The 14224-nt window shown below is 35.9% G+C and overlaps 2 long non-coding RNA genes and 1 pseudogene across 5 annotated transcripts; 2 read left to right on the top strand and 1 right to left on the bottom strand.

Moving 5' to 3' along the window:
- Positions 1 to 348: 348 nt before the first annotated feature.
- LOC109131575 (uncharacterized) lies at positions 349 to 1894 on the bottom strand. Of its 4 annotated transcripts, none has more exons than XR_002037175.2 (5): positions 1731 to 1894; positions 1373 to 1435; positions 1209 to 1263; positions 985 to 1076; positions 349 to 620 (listed from the first exon to the last, which is right to left on the bottom strand). It is a non-coding gene; the product is annotated as an uncharacterized LOC109131575 (long non-coding RNA). The 4 variants fall into 4 exon arrangements; XR_015557042.1 differs by having other exon boundaries at positions 356 to 620; positions 1350 to 1435; XR_015557041.1 differs by lacking the exon at positions 349 to 620 and adding an exon at positions 1544 to 1631 and having other exon boundaries at positions 1003 to 1076; positions 1731 to 1888.
- Positions 1895 to 8739: 6845 nt separating this feature from the next.
- On the top strand, positions 8740 to 10605 carry LOC104773519 (uncharacterized; annotated as a pseudogene).
- Positions 10606 to 11589: 984 nt separating this feature from the next.
- On the top strand, positions 11590 to 13437 carry LOC147943805 (uncharacterized). Its single transcript, XR_015598014.1, has 4 exons — positions 11590 to 11763; positions 12442 to 12621; positions 12695 to 12795; positions 12883 to 13437. It is a non-coding gene; the product is annotated as an uncharacterized LOC147943805 (long non-coding RNA).
- Positions 13438 to 14224: the final 787 nt, after the last annotated feature.

Raw genomic sequence — 14224 nt, 5'->3', positions numbered from 1 at the left:
GCAAAATGGTGTTTTACGACAATTTAGCGACTAAAACCTGTTGTCGTAAATCGTTAGTCGGTAAGAAAAATTAGTCGTAAATTAGTCGCTAAATGGCGACTACGTTACGACTAATGTTTGCAGTCGTAAGCGTAGTCGTAATATATTCGCTAAATTTAGCGACTATGTTACGACTAATTTTACGATTAAGAACATTAGTCATAACATAGTCGCCAAATTTAGTGACTAATTACCGACTATAGTTGTATTTAAATATTTATACATTATTGTATTTATACGTTATTGTATTTATACAGTATTTATACAAATTATAAATATATATTATTAATTGTTTTAAATATATTTAAATTATGAATAATGTTTTTTGAATACTATATTTATTATTTTAAACCATGAGTAATGACTATAAAAATAACTGTATTACAAAATAAATTAAAAATCATAATTAAAAATAAGAATACTCCATCCTCCACAAAAAACATAATTAGAAGAAAAAAAATGAACAGCTACATAATAAATGGTTTGTTGCACATTCTCGATTGCTTTGTATTCCATCATTGAGCAATGAAGCCTAAGTAGTTCCCACTAATGTTTCCAGAGCAACTCATTTCTTCAAGTACCTTCAGAACAAACAAACAAAAAAGGTATCGTGGGGACACATTTCCCAGTATCAATATAACATAATTTCAAAATCGAGACTAGAAATGAGAAACCATCGGGACAAGCAATTCACTATAACTAACATGTCCTCTAGCTTAAAAACGTCAGTGTGAGTAGAAGATCGACATTGATGACTCTAGTTTTAGAGTGCAGACAAAACAAGTGTCTATAGATCGGGTCTACCGAATAACTCTTGACAAATTCAACAAAAAGCCTCACAAAAATTACAACAGAGGCTGCTAAAAAAATGACTCTCTAACAGAATTAATAAGTCTCCCAGAAATAAGTAGCAAAGCAAATATATTGTACCAGATGAAAGTTTACCTTCCGCTCTGAAATAAATTTGTACATCATGAGCTTTGTCTAAGAGTGTGCTTGGCTGTGGCTTTCTCTGTAAGCCAAACATCATCTTCGACCTAAGAACAACAGGACATGATCAGAAAATTTCATTTTTAGAGACTGAAATCACCAAAAACAAAATAAAACATTATCTCTGTCTAATCTATTCAAAATAACAACACAGACTGAAATAAACATAAGACTTTTACCTATCTTGACATGTTCTTCAACTTCTCCAAAAGTTTTCCTGATCCCAAATCCACTCTATGGACCACAAACAACAAAATAATATAGTAAACAAAAATCACATGTTCAAACACACACACACAAACATAAACACACACACATACCAGATTTTATCAAATAAATATACCTAAACTGAGGTGACTCTGTGAACAAAGTCGATTTCAAAGATCCGGGAAGCTCCGTGAAAACCCTAATTGTCCATTAAACAAAGATGAAAGTCAAGAATCACAAAGTCTTCAAATTACAGAAAAGTTTGGATTTTTCGAGGTTGAAACGTAAAATAAGGGGTTCAAATTACAGGGGAAGCTTGGGATTTGAGAGCAGAGACGAGATATGAAATGAGGAAGAGTCAATATAAATCATCGACAGAGATTCATTTTGTGGGTCTGAGACGAAAACAGATCTGAAATGTTTAGGTCTAATTGTTTTCTTCGAGAAGTCAGAGAGAAAGGGGAAGGTGAGTAGAGACAGTAAGGATGACTTACCAGGCAGATTCAAATTGACGGGACGTGAAAGACGACAGTCGGAGGTTTGGCTGGACAGAGTCATCGCGATTCGAAGAAATGAGAGTGAGAGTTTCTCTGAAAGAGTTTCGAGAGTGAGAGTTTTTTTTCTAAGTGTAGTGTCGAGGAACGGAGGCACATAGGGCGAAGGTTTGTTTGTTTGTTTATTGTTTCTTTTTATTTGTCGGCCAAATTTCGATTCATATCATAGCCCAAAGTGATACAAAGCCTCTTAAGGCCCAAACTAAATATTAGTTTTAAGTTTTTTTTTTTCAACAATTAGTTTTAGATTTTAAAATGACTACTTAAATAAATTTTATAAGTAAATAGCTTTTGGAAAGATTAAATTATATGTATACACTAAATAGTTTTAGATATGGCTTTTATTTTATACATATATAATGGTTATATTTTGGTTATATGGTTTAGAATTTAATTTCTATATACTATGCATTATAAAATTTTAAAATTTAAGGCATAAGGTTTAAAGTACAGGGTTGGGGTATATGTTTATGATTTGGGGGTAAGTTTTGAATTTATGATTTTTGAATTAATTTTTAAGATTTAGAATTTATGAGTTTGTAAAGGGTTTGGGGTTAAATTTTGAAAAATTTGATTTTCTAAATAGCGACTGATATGCGACTTCTTAGTAATATTTACTATGAGTCGCATATTAGTCGCTAAATTGGTGACTATTTAGCGACCACATATTTCGGTATGCAATATAGTCATAAAATAGTCGTTAAATTACGACTAAACTAGCTACTACGATATGTAGTCGTCAAAAAACGACTGATATACGACCAAATATTTATAGTTGTAAAACAGTCACTAAATAGTAGCTACTTAGTCGCCAAAAATGACGACTACATATATAGTCGCCTACTATAGTCGTAATATCCATGTTTTCTTGTAGTGCGGTCCACAATGACCCAAATGGCATCAAAGGTCCGTGACACTGGCAATCCTACCACAAAATCCATAGTGATCAAATCCCACTTCCACTCAGGAATTGGTAGACTCTTCAGTAACCCGCCAGGAACATGGTGCTCAGCCTTCACTAGCTGACACACATCACACCTCGAAACCCAACTAGCCACATCCTTCTTCATCCCGACCCAATGATAGTACCTCTTGAGATCACGGTACATCTTAGTCGCTCCTGGATGAATAGACAACTTGCTCGCATGAGCCTCTCTCAGAATCTCCTGCCTCTACTCCTCATCCTTGGGCACACAAACCCGACCATGCACAGAGATAGTAACCAATTTCACTTAGACATGTTCCACACTACACACTCCACAAACACAATGAGATGCGTGAGTATTACAAAAAATACTAAGTGAGTCGAACCTCCCATCTACAAGCTATACACACAAGAAAATCAAGAGTACAACCAACAAATAAAACATAACAAACCATTCCTTAAATAGAACATCCAATAACACATTCACCACACCTGCACATCATCACACAAAACAAGTAATACAACCCAATCGCTTAGATAAGCTCATGGTCCCGCACTCACCTTAACAAGTGATATGAACAATAATTAGAACCAGGAAAAACTTTCCTCGAGTCTGAAACAGTCCAAAAACGTCCTATAACAAGTCATACAATCAAAAGCAACCTTGAAGCAAACTGGACAGAAACATCAAAAAAGAACAGTCTCAACGACGAAACCCTAAAATACAAATCAACAGTTAACTATCAAATCCTTATGGTGTAAACCTAGCGCCACGCATCACGAGGGGACCATATAAAATGCTCTGGTCCCGGAACCTCTTAGTAATTCAAAAAAAAAGGTGGCGCTAGATGTCACGAGGCTTATCACAAAATTTTGTGCCGATCAGAAACCAGACGAGACTGCGATCTCAGTTACAATCCCCGATGGTCCCAACTCGCGTCTGAGAAAACGTGTCCCACGAAACTGCCAATAACTCACGGAGTTTAAACCCAGATTCACTTCTGTAAAAAGAAGAATCTACGATAAAGGATTTGATACAACTGTCCCAAAAAGCATTACTTAGGAAACGATTTCAGCAGTCGAATCCTCCTTCTCCCAAACCCTAACAGTTATGTTTTCTTGTTCTTCTCTCTAAAACAAAGCAGTTGATCTCCTTCTTCTCCTTCACACCCGATTGACCAAGAGGTCTTTCTTTCTCATAGACCAACAACGACAACAGCCACCAAGCAAAGGGAGAGAAAGCGTCACTTGATTAAAAATAGGGTTTCTGGTTCAATTAAACTAAACCGATATTTACCGAAACCGGTATTAACTAAACCATCCTTTGATTTAATTACTAAATCGATCAGGTAAATAAACCAACAATGATTAAACCAAATCCACTTCAATTCTCGATATAACATCCAATATTTCATATTTTCCGGGACACAGGCGTTACAATTCTCCCCCTCTAACAATAGATTTGTCCTCGAATCTGAACATGCTGCCACTCATCCGCAAAACTCCTCCAACCACCGTCGCAATGGTTTGCACAACCTAACCATCCGGTCTACCACAACCGGGATACCACTGGCCCAAACAACCATGACTCCACTAGTCAACCTAACCTGACCCCACCGGTCAACCCAACCTGACCCCACCGGTCCAAAAAATCCTGACCCCACCGGTCAACACAAAACCTGAGATTGAACCACCATCAACAACGAAATCTACATTCGGTCATTATGCTTATTCACACGTCTTAGATATTATTTACTCCCAACTCATCCACTCTCAGGTCGAAACCTTTGAGCCATACCGATCTCACTCTCAGACCACCGTCTTCGAGCCATGTCATCTCACTCTTGGGTCGTCACCCTCGAGATCTCGGTACCAGGGTAACCACCATCCCCGAAGGAGAACCACCATCTCCGCAGCCACTCTCAGTGCCCTCCACCCTTCAAGCTATCAGTATACATGAGAACCACCATCCCCTCAGAAGAACTACCATCTCCTTATGAGTTGTTGAGAACCCACTGTCCCTAGAGCAAACAAGTCTTGACGTCTCTTATCACTTCCCGACAAGAATTACCTCCCATGGTTCGCGTAAAACATCGCAATGTCATACTAACCACCATATACTCTTTCCCGATTATCAACATGACCACCCCTAGGTCACAACGTAAACACCCCCACCCCTCAAGAGAGTTTTCATACACTTTCCAAAAATAGCAAAGCTCTAATTCTCATAAAAATTTCCATTTTTAGAAACTTTCTATTTATGGAAACTTTCCATTTACATAAATCCCGAGCTATTTCCTTTCCACATGACACACAAGTCCCAAAAGAAAAAAATCGATAATAAATCTCCATCTTCACTTCTCGTAAATCCATTAGCAACACATCCACTTTCACAAATCACCGCTAACGGTATTTCCCGATACCGGCTTTATCTACTACTTTCTGTTAGTCATATGCACTTCCTTGAACATACACTAAAAACTCTAAACAATCACACAACACAATAAAAGCTTACCGTGGAATCTCATTGAAGGCTCGAAGAGTATGATACTAGGACTCCATACCACACACAAATTGACTAACTACTCATAATCAATTTCCGTCACACAACAACCATTCACAACAACATGCACCAAGAACCAGGAAAATAATTCCACCAATTAAATTCCCTTAAAACCACTCTAACACCAATCCACTTAACCGCCCTAAAACCAAAGGGCTCCGATACCAAACTGAAACAATCCGACCCATTTTTTTAATAATGATATAATTAAGTACCCCATAATATTTAATTACAATAACCCAATTAATAAACCAAACATCAATATGCACAGAGGAATATATAAACCAAACTAGCATCCTAACCAAGGTTCCAACAACAAAATAACATAACCAATAATACAACCGAGACCCTAGATCATCCTCCTCTTCATCGCCATGATTCCACGCTACACATACATTAACTACACCACAAACACAATGAGATGCATGAGTATTACCAGAAATACCCATTGAGGCAATCCTCCCATCTAAGAGCTATACACACAAGCAAATCAAGAGTACAACCACAAATAAAACATAACAAACCAGACATTAAATAGAATACCCAATAACACATTCACCACACCTAAAAACATCATCACACAAAACAAATCATACAACTAATCACTTAGATAAGCTCATGGTCCCGCACTTACCTTAACATGTGATTCAAACAATAATTACAACCAGGAAAAAGTCTCCTTGCCTTTGAAACAGTCCAGAAACGTCCTACAACAAGTCACACAACCAAAAGCAACATTGAATCAAAATGGACAGAAACATCATAAAAGAACATTCTCAAAGACAAAACCCTAAAATACAAACCAACCGTTAACTATCAAATCTCTCTGGTGAAAAGCTTGCCCCAAAAGTCATGAAGCTTCCCAAAACATTTCGTGCCGATCAGTAACCATACGAGACTACGACCTCAATTACAATCTCAGATGGTCCCAACTCGCGTCTGAGAGTCTCACGAAACTGCCAATAACTCACGGATTTTAAACCCTAATTCACTTCTGTAAAAATTGGAATCTAAGAAAAGGGATTAGTTACAACTGTACCAAAAATCATTACCTTCGGAAATGATTTCAGCAGTCGTATCCTCCTTCTCCCAAACCCTAACAGTCTTATTTATTTTTTCTTCTCTCTAAAACAGTTGATCTCCTTCTTCTCCTTCACACCCAATTGACCAAGAGGTCTCTCTTTCTCACAGACCAACAACGACAACAGCCACCAAGCAAGGGAGAAAGCGTCACTTGATAAAAAAATAGGGTTTATGGTTTAATTAAATTAAACCGAGATTTACCTAAACCGGTATTAACTAAACCATCCTTTGATTTAGTTACTAGATCGATCAAGTTAATAAACCAACAGTGATTAAACTAAATCCACTTCAATTCCTGATATAAAATCCAATATTTCATATATCCTGGGACACGGGCATTACACAAATTCATTGGAATATTACAACAAGAAGTTTCATTGTAATTTGTGATTACTAATCTGCAATAGTTTTACGACATGTGAAAAATTTCATGCAAAAATTGAAAGAAATATTCAATGATAGTAACTATTGTCATTTTTGCTAGTAAATTATAGTAAAAATAGGGATATTTTACAAAGAAAACCTATGTTATTTTTATTTAGATGTTTAATATCCAATAATTTTCGTGGTTGGAATAACAATACTTGGTGTATTAAGGTGGACCATAATTTTAAAAGAGCTCCAAATGAGGCAATGGCATCTAAGATAACCAGACCTGACCAAGGTAAGCTTACTAATTATAGACCTTGTGATATTACTTGTTTTAAATGTTGTAGAAAATGACACTATCAAGGGAGTACTCGAACCAACAAACGATTCTCAAAGCCAATGATGAGTATGAATCACAAGATGAGGATATTTAACAACTAGAGTATGAGGAGGATGTTGTGGACTAGAACTGCGAATGATCCTCTCTTCTCGGAGTGTTTTCTGAGCAGAGGTGCTTACCACCGTTCTAGTTCCAAACTGATTAAGGAAGACATAGTAACCTTGCGAAGTAAAATGAGTGTTATTGCTAAATGGAAAGTTTTTCGATCCCCACTACAATCTCCCCCCTTCAATACTTATACTGCTAGATTACAATTAATGTCATATCAATTTACTCCGTAATTATCGCACTCTCATTCAATACAATTGATTAGAGGAATCTTTGACTGTTTCCCAAGCTCTGAAGTGATTTGCTTTGCCATTTCACTCCACTTCACTTCTCCTGGTCGGGCTTAATGGACCGGTCCCGTTTGTGGCCTCAGCCCATATTGCTTGTTGGCTCTGGGCCCTGGCCCATAACCCAAGGTATCAGATCGTGGAACCAACAGTTGCCCCCCAAGTCCTTCGAGCTGATTAGTTCAGAGGAATTTTGATCTTCAGTTGATTCTTTCGGGAAACTGAATATACCCAGTATCTCATGATTTTATCGTTGTAATGATGGGATTTATCTTCTCGAATAAGCATAGGGGCCAACCTCAAGACTTAACACGCTATAAGAGAGAGAGAAGCAAACCGGGACTTTTTATTTTCTAAGGCAATCATTGCTTCTCCTCAACCCGGCATATAAAGGTAACCTTCCCTTTTTCATTTTTATTTTCATAATTTGTTCTTTGCTTGCTTTTTTTTTACTCTCGTCTTCTCTGTTCTTTGTCGGTCGCTGGAAAACCTACCGACTCTTTTTAGATCGATTTTTCTCTGCTTCCGTCTTAAAGTCATGTCTCCTCCAAAATCTACCCCGAATAAAATCACAAAACAGCTCATCCCTATCGCTTTTCAACCTCATCCGCTGTCTGTTCTTTCCGAGAGTGACGCGGCAAAGATTAGAGGGTCATGCGGAATCCCCTCGGAGATTGAAATTTGATTCCCGGAAGCACATGAGTCTCCAGAAAACCCTCCTTCCGGTTACTTCTGCGCATTCGATAAATTCTTCTCCGCATGCGGGTTGTCTTTCCCACTTCTCGAACTCATCGTGCAAATGATGTTCAAACCGGGCTTCACTCTCCCCCAGATGTGCCCGAATTTTGTTCGGACTGTTTTTGCCTTCAAACCATGGGGGAGGAATTCGACTATTCACTATCTTTGGCGGACTTTCTCCATGTCTACACCGTGAAAATGGGGCGCACCAAGGGCACTCTCTATGTGAGTACGCTCTCTGGGCTCAAGGTTTTCGACGACCTCCCAAAGAAAGACGAGAAATGGCGGAAGTCATTTTTCTTCTTCCCGGTTAATGAGCTCACCTTTGGATAATAACATTTTAATTTTAATGTATTTTTTATATTTAGTATGTTTTATTTAATTAAATAATAATTTTGTTGGATTGTCAATTATTCGAACAATAGGGGAAATAAATACATAAATATGTAATGTATAAGCTATTGTCGTATTAAGTCACAATTTTACCAATAATTAAATTGTTTTACAAAATTTTAGTTAAATTACCCTGATTTAATATGTTTAATATTCTAATATTAGTGGTATTGAATAAATAATTAAATGAAGATTTAACCCGTGTTTCAAAACCGAATTAATAATATTTTATATTTATACTAATGTTAATTCAAACCATCATGTCAATAACATGTCCCGCCATATAACAACAAACCGTCATATTAGTGGTTTAACCCGTGTTTCAAAACCGTCATATTAGTGGTTTTGGTTGTGGGTGTTGTGTTTCGTTTGTGAAGTTAATATTTATACATGGAAAATGCTTGATGAGCAAGGAGTTTACGATCCGTAGTAATAAAAGAGAGATTTTAGTGTTTTTCTATTTGAGTTGATAACATTATCGCAGAATAATATTCAGTTTCTTAACGCGATATATACTATATTGAAATTATTTCTTGATGCTAAAGTTAAACATACCCGATTATTGAGTTTCTAAATTTGGGTTTTCGTTTTTATGAAATTTATTAAAGTTAGAATAATTATTGCGATTGTAATCATTTGTTACTCAAATTCGGCTGTGTCATTTAAATTTAACAGGAGGTAGGTGATTGAGAATTAACTTTTCAGTTCTATTAATTGAGTTTCTACGAAATATTATTTTAGGAAAATCGTTAGGGGTTAATGTTGTATATAAAATAAATTAAATAAGCAAAACTTAAAAAGCGTAAACCAAAATGTAATTCAAAAATGTTAATATAAAAGTAGAGATTGTTTGTAAAACTTTATAAGATTTGAGAAAACTAATCAACAAAATTATAGAAAGCTCTCTAGCAATCCTTAATAAATTTTCACCATTTATTCATTTTTGATAATTTTGTTAAAGTTTTCAAAATTCTTTATAACTTAGAATTCAATACCAAACCCTAAGTGTATAAACAACATATATATATATATATATATATATTAAAATACAGTTTTTATTTAAAGACACTCTAATTTAATGACTAATGGATGTGGTTTAAAGATCAAATGACCGTACTTAACGTACGCAAATTTTTTTTCTTTAACTTTAGATTTCGGTTGATATGATGAAATCAGCAACATAGCTTAAAGAAAACCATATGTTTGACAATTTCAATCCGAGAAAATATAAGAGGATGAGTGCAATTAAGTATCTGATAAGATCCTCCTTCAATATATCATAAAATACTATATGTCCGTGTTTTTATCCATAAATAAAGGTCATGCAAGTTTAATATATTCTTCTTCCTTAATTATACATTAAATAAAAAACAAATAAGTAAATCATATGTTTCATCTTTTCACCAACAACAACGATCGCAAGTTAGCCAAAACCTTTGGAAGTCTCCAAACTCCAATGAGGACACGCAACCATTACTTGGAAATGTAATACCGACCAGAACCATTACTTTGGTGTGGATTTGAGTTTCCAAGATTCCAAAATTTGGAAATGTACCTATAACAACGGATCTGGAGCTGCCGTCTCTAACTCCTACCCTGCACCTCCACCTCCTCCGTCGCATAAGCCATTTCCACCATCGCCTAAACCATCACCGCCGTCACGACCTCCCAAAATATCTTCACCGCCTACTAAACCATCACCGCCGTCACAACCTCCTAAAAAGTCGCCGCCGCCTCCTAAACCATTATCACCGCCACCAACTCCCAAAAAGTCTCCGCCGCCTCCTAAAACATCACCGTCTCCTCCTAAACCATTATCACCACCCCCGACTCCCAAAAAGTCTCCACCGTCTCCTAAGCCATCTCCGTCTCCTCCCAAACCTTCAATGCCTCCACCAACTCCTAAAAGGTCTACACCGTCTCCTAAACCATCACCATCTCCTCCTAAACCATCAACACCTCCACCAACTCCTGAAAAGTCCCCGCCACCTCCCAAACCCGTGGATTAACACTAGTAAAAAAAAAACGTATGGCCACGTTTTTGTCACCCAGCATCGTGACTAAAAATTTATTTGCCACGAATTAACCACGAAAAAATTTCGTAACAACTTCGTGACAAGTTAGCTACGAAATAATCACGAATAAACGACGTGACAATATATTGTCACTGATATGTCACAAAAAAATTCGTGGCTAAGTAGACACGAATAACTTCGTGGCTGTTTTGTGGTTATTCCACGGAACTATCCATCCCATCACACTGTACTATAGAAAAATAAGAAGACTCTATAGCCACGATATCATGCGGGTAGCTAACTCGTGACTAATACTCTGCCACGAAGAAGGTTCGTGACAAAATCGTGACTACACATTGTTGCCACTGAATCAATCCGTGACAAATTCATGACTTCTCCAAAGAATGAGATGTATGAGTTCTTTTCTTTATACAATTTTTTTTTCTTTTGCATGTTTTTAATAGTATTAATGTTTTATGATATTGATTTATAATGAAGTTTGAGAGCATTTTCCATTGTTTTAGTTGAATTGGGGAATTGGTTGTTTGTTGAATTGCAGATTTGGTAGTTTATATTAATTTTATTTTATAAATTTGGAATAATAGATTATTCATAATATATTAAGTTAATTTATTTATTTTTTATTTTACACTTTGTCACTATTATTTTAATTTGAAATTAATAGTCTTCATATTTATGAATATGATACAGATGTAATGCGTATATTTACACATATGTATATATATTTGTTATGAACATCTACATATATATATTTGTTATATTTACACTACACCAAATTAAATAATTTTTTTACATCAATTTTTTTTGGTTTAGGCGGCTAAACCCATAATTTTTCCCACCAATCCCACTAAATAATTTCCCAAATGTTAATTCCCGGTAAAATGAAATATTTTTGCTAAATAGTAATTTTAATTTTAATTATATACCCTTTTCTTATCCGCTTCTTCGTTCATATCATCGACACTCAGAGAAAAAAAGCAAAAAAAAAAACCTAAAGCCCTCCTCTTCTTGTCCTCCGTTGAAGCTGCTCTCGCCGAACTCAAAATCCGATTTGATCGATCTCTTCCTTGACCCACAGAAAGAGTCTCTTCGGCCACCGTCGCCCAGGGCCCTCCGATTCAGGTCCAGCAGGTATCTGTCTTCTTCTTCTTCTGCTTTTTCTTCTTCTTTCATTCCTTACTTGTTCTATCTCTTTCTCTCTTTGTCTCCATGCTCTATTCTATTTTTCTATAAGGTTGTTTAGATCTTTTATTTTTGAATCTGTTTAGGGTTTTCAGGATTAGATTTGTTCATATTGTTCTTTACTGTTTTGATTTTGATTTTGAGTAAGCGTTCAATTGATGGTTTTTTTTTTATTCTTGTTAGCTTGTGTATTTGCTTTAATCGTGTGTAACTCTACAACATATCAAACGAAATTAATTTATAATTGAGAGTTGTTCTTCGGTTACTGCCATAAAAAGGGAACAATTCAACAAAATTGATTGATTATTGTAAACAAGGAAAATGAAGAAGAAGTAAAGATTAATGAACTGAGCTGGTAGATTCAACTCATCGTTTTTTTTAATTATTTTTCTTCCCTGGAAATGTTTTTGAGAAAAGTCTTCGGGGATTGTTGAATTTGAGTCTATAATCTTAACTTTTACTCATTTCACTCTCTTAAGAACATGTTTTAGATGGACAGGATTTGTAGATTTGGATTCTAAACTTGGCTTTGTTCTATGTTTAAACTTAACTAGATTTTGTGGATTTGTTTACTTGACTTGTTATTAACATCAGCTATTTTTGTTTGTTTTGTGCTTCTAACTGCAGAGCTGCAACGAAGATGGATGCCACTAAGTGCCATACCGCCAGGAGCCACACGTTCTACAAGCGCAGCATCTTCACAGGCAACACTACTACAGCCAGCAAAGCTCTCAATGCATTGCTGAGTGCTCCTGAAAGAGAATCCCAGCCACACCTCCACCCAAGTAAACTCAATGGAGCTTTATGGTTAGTTTGTAAGAACTACAATTGTGTTTGTTTGTTCATGGGCTGAATCTAATTTTACTCTCTCTTCTCTCAGGTTTGGTGTTGACCCTTCTGTCTACAAGTTTGTTCGAACAACATGGAAAGCAAATAGACGTTCCTGATGAGAGGACAGATCTTTGGTGGCAAACTTTTGTGGTAATTAATGTTTCTATACCCTAAGTCAACAATATTTTTCAACTAACTTACAAACTACTAATCTCTCTTCTCCCTTTTTTTTTGTAGCAACACTACTACTGGGAACGGTGATGGAAGAGCTGGTTGCATCACGACAAGCACTTAATCTGATCATGCAGTCTCTTAGAATTAGACAACCCTCTGCTGCTGTTGCTGCTCCTGCTACAACTTCTGCTGCTGCTGCTCCTGCTACAACTTCTGCTGCTGCTCATGCTCCAGCTTCTACAACTCCTGCTTCTTCTCCAGCTACTGCTTTTCCTGCTCCTTCTCCAGCTACTGCTTCTCCTGCTCCAGCTTCTACAACTCCTGTTCCAGCTTCACACCAAGGCAACTTAGATGCTTGGTGTGCATCATTTGGTATTTAACTTTCAAAGATTGTTAAGCATTTTTTGTTAAAACTTTCTAACGGATAGACTGTTATTTAGCAAATCTTTTGGTAGAATGTAAGTAGTTTGATGTTTACTACTTATTGTTATTTAGTAACTCTTTTTGGTGTGTAAGATAAGAGTAATTGTTGTTTAGCAAGACTTTTTGGTAATATGTAAACATCAAACTACTTCTGGTAATGAAAAATATCGGTATTTGGATTTCATGTTTTGAGAATTTGGCTTTTTGTTATAGGTTTTTATTTTTAGTAATTCATATTATTGTTTTTTTGGCAAATAATCAGCTACGAAACAAGTTACCATCATTACATAGTATTTCGTAGCTAATGTTAGCCACGGACAAACAGTGATACCTTTGTAGCTAGCTTTAGCCACTAATTAAGAGTGATCATTTTGTAGCTATATGTAGTCACAAAGGGGAGTGACAAATTCGTGATTAAACAGCCACGAAATGCAACGCCAATAATTTTGTTACGAAGCTATATCTACGATTTTTTTTCGTGACTATTCGTGACAGTTTTTACTTATAGCCACGAATATTTAGGCTCAGCCATGAATATATTGGTGGCTATACATATTTTTTTTACTAGTGTAAATCTAGGTTTTGGTTGTGGGTGTTGTGTTTCTCTTTTGGAGTTGATATTTATAATTGAATAAATCTTTGCTCAGCAAGGTGTCAAAGGATCCTAAAACTATATTGCAAAACTATATTTAGTTTCTAAATGAGATATGTACAGAAATAGATGTATTTCCTGCTTACAAAGTTATATATTTGATAAAATGTGATTTCCTTAATTTTGGTTCTCGTGTTTAAGGACGTTATTTACGTCATAATAATCTTTGAGGTTGTAATCTTTTGTTTCTCAAAGTGGGTCGATTTACATTCAACATATCATAAAGATGTATTAAATAAGTTTTGAGCATTTCTTCTCGATCTCTTAAATGATGGTGTCATGCTGTGTATGGCAATAAACATTAATAAATTTGAACCATTCCTATAGTTC

This window comes from Camelina sativa, chromosome 5 (assembly GCF_030686135.1).
Source record: "Camelina sativa cultivar CO46 ecotype springtype chromosome 5, ASM3068613v1".
Taxonomy (NCBI): Eukaryota; Viridiplantae; Streptophyta; class Magnoliopsida; order Brassicales; family Brassicaceae; genus Camelina; species Camelina sativa.
The sequence above is the reverse complement of the archived record's forward strand: the minus strand, read 5'-3'. Positions and strand labels throughout refer to the sequence as shown.